This window comes from Marmota monax, unplaced genomic scaffold (genome assembly GCF_021218885.2).
Source record: "Marmota monax isolate L192 unplaced genomic scaffold, Marmota_monax_Labrador192_F-V1.1 WCK01_AAM20220418_F8-fsc01256, whole genome shotgun sequence".
Lineage (NCBI taxonomy): Eukaryota > Metazoa > Chordata > Mammalia > Rodentia > Sciuridae > Marmota > Marmota monax.
Genome location: NW_026693272.1, coordinates 53,406 through 56,633, shown reverse-complemented (window position 1 = coordinate 56,633; position 3,228 = coordinate 53,406). Strand labels below are relative to the sequence as shown.

At 41.4% G+C, this 3,228-nt stretch overlaps 1 pseudogene; it reads left to right on the top strand.

Moving 5' to 3' along the window:
* Positions 1-759: 759 nt before the first annotated feature.
* On the top strand, positions 760-1,923 carry LOC124100805 (Fanconi anemia core complex-associated protein 24-like; annotated as a pseudogene).
* The last annotated feature ends 1,305 nt before the right edge of the window (positions 1,924-3,228 follow it).

Below are 3,228 nucleotides of genomic sequence, written 5' to 3'. Positions count from 1 at the left end.
ACAAGAGATTCAGGGAGAAAGCATTTAGTTATTTATTCATCTACATTGATATTGCTCTGAGAAATGGGGAAGGCAGACAGGATGAAGAAAATATAGTAAAATATTTACAAATACAGACTATTATCCAAGAAATTATGTATGCGATTCCTACAGATTTTCTTCATCCTGAAGTTATTAAAATAAAAGCTTCCAAAGAGAAATATAATTTTCCAGAAATAATAATACAAAATTATCATCCACTAAGTGAAATCAACCACAGATCCATACTAATACGATGAATAAAGAAATGGAAATTTTGATGAGGAAAGCAGATAGCTATATAGTCTCCAATTGTCTCTCCACAAAACACTCAAGAATTAGAAAGCGAAGGATCAACATTTCAGAAGAGAAACCCAGCAGATACCACCTCCATTGATCAATGTTAACACCATCAAAAAGGAGGAAATCAAAATTATAGGTCACATGAGAGGATGCAATGAAAAAAAATTGCTGAATCTCTTCTGGGAGGCTTTTCTCCCCAAACATAATGTCTGATCATGATGAAACATACCAGAAAAATACAACTGAGGGACATTTTACATAAATTCTATCTTAGAAGACTGAAGGTAGTGAAAACTGAAGGTTGTTCCACACTGAGACAGACTAACAAAAGATCAAACTGTTGTCTAAATGTTTAGGTCCAGCTGGATGTGCTGGCTCAGGACTGTATTCTCAGCTTTTCAGAAGCTGCGGCAGGAAGATTTCAAGTGCAAAGTAATCATGGGTCACACAGTAAGATCCTGTTTCAAATTAATTAATCAAGTAATCAGTTCACTAACTTATTGATTCAACAGTGGAGCCATTTGTAACAATAAAAATTAGAAATACATATAAGACATCACCAAAGTTTTTAACTCCACCAAAGAATGAATGGTGACTAGGGCGGAAGTAGGGTCCCTGCCAGCTAGGTCCTAGCCCTAGACTGGAGTGAGCAGCTATAGCACAGGTGGAGCTGGGCCACTAGGGGCCAGGCAGTGCTGAAAATGAGGGACACAGCCATGAGGACAAAAATCTCTTGGGTTCTTAAGACTTTTAGAGACCACTCTGCAGACAAGATCCTGTTAAAGAGGCCCTTGGCTTCAGAGTGGAATGTGGGGCCCTGTGCAGGAGAGCCTGCCCAGGTGTCATTTTGCATTTCCCTCTTTAGGTCCAGATCACTGATGGAAAAGGCACAGGCCTCCCTGAAGGCATAGGCCCCTTTGCGCATGCCTTTGGGGTATGTTGTAGCTAATGAGAAGTGGCACAGATCTCAGCTGGTACAGGGGATGCAAGGGAAAATTAATCTCATTTTTGAGGATGGCCTGACACCTGTAGATTTTTACCTGTCCAGAAAATCCTGCATTCTTTGTCACTGAAGCTGATTTGGTGGCAGAAAATGGCTACAGAAAAAGACTTGTTCAAGTTAGAAATTCTGGTAAGTTTCAAGGGATTATAGTAGTTGTAAAAACACAGATAAATGAACAGTACTTCCCAGTTATACAAAAGTTTACTTTGTTGGACCTTGGGATGATGTTTCTTCCAGTGGCCAACCAGATGGAAGCATCCTGCCTCATTGTTCAGTTGGTACAAGAGCAATCCAAAGAACCCACCAAGAACCCTTTCCTCAGGAGGAAACTGGCTCTGCTCTCTGACCCAGATCTCCTTCAAACTATGCAGCAGATCTCAGAAGTTGGAAAAGTTAGAGCTTCCCTTCTGCTTCAGAAGTTTCCAAGTATCCAGCAACTAAGCAATGCTTCTATTCAAAAGCTTGAGCCAGCAGTAGGTCAAGTGGTAGCACAGTTAATCCACACCTTCTTCACCCAGTCCAGGATTACAGCTGCCCTTACATCTACTATGGTTTTTCCTTTTGACCAAAAACTACAGGATCTGGTTTTCATATTTTAAAATAATAATAATAAGAAGAAAGCGAGGTGCAGTGGCACACACCTCTAATCCCAGTGGCTGGGGAGGCTGAGGCAGGAGGATCACAAGTTCAAAGCCAGTTTCAGCAATGTAGCAAGACGCTGTCTCAAAATTTAAAAAAGGTCTGGGAATGTGGCTTGGTGGTCAAGGTTCCCTGGGTTCAATCCCTGGAAGAAAACAAAACACCTTCCCCCCCCAAAAAAAATACTTAAGAAAATAAAGTATTTTACAACATTTAGTGAAAGCTGAGGTAGGCCGGATGGAGCCTGTGGTTGTGCAGCTTCACTGTTCTGACATTTAAGTGATTCTCAGGTGCCAATGCCCTCATTCTACAAAGATGGGAAAAGACAGCCTGAATCTTCCCAAGAGTCAGGGACTCGCAGTAAAAAGCCAGTTGGGGCAGATTTTTATGAGTGACCCTGACCTGTATTTGTCATGGAATAGACTTTCAGGTGGTGGATATATCCATCTAAAGGAAACTGACCCACAATTAAGCACTGCGTATCATAAACCTCTTCCTTCTTCTTGGACTCAGATCTGTTGTTTAGGTCTGGTCCCCAAATTCCTGCACTGCCAATAACCGGGTGCACAAGGATAACAACAAAGAACGAACGGCTGTACAGTTGTTCAGAGCTTGTTGAACACTACATTTGGGCAGTCTGAGTACATACAACACAACAGTACTTTTAGTTATACACGCCAAGAGACAGTTTTAAATACATCAAACTGTTGTATGAATTCTATCAAACACTTATAATATAAACATATTTTTCTTCCTAGAGTTTCATATCAGTTTCCCTATCATTAGTGAGAAACAATTAAAATTCCATATAAAAAGACAAATAGATTATGTTACTATACTACTCAAATCATATATTCTTGTCTCCAAACTTTTGCTGTCTTCTTGAAATGCTTCCCAAAGCACATCTTTACTTTAGGTCCCAGAATAGAAGCTCTAAAGGTTCTAGATTCAAACTCAGTAGAATCCGCTGTTAGGGTTCTGCTTGCTGCTAAAGGCAGTGGGTGTGGCTTATGACCCCTGAGATTTTGCTGACCCTTCCACTTCTGCTCAGTACAAAACTGTCACTACTATTTCCAATAGAAGCGTGGTCTGGGACAGGCCTTGTTTGAACTGCGGTCTTCGTAATGCTCTTTCTCTAGAAAAGTTCATCACTGACCTCTTCTAGCCTCTCCTTGGTCCTTGGAAAGTCCGCGGGATTAGCAGAGACGCGTCTGTCAAGGCGATGGCCAGATGCCCAGCCTAGCAGTGTTTGGGGGCAGCGCCTC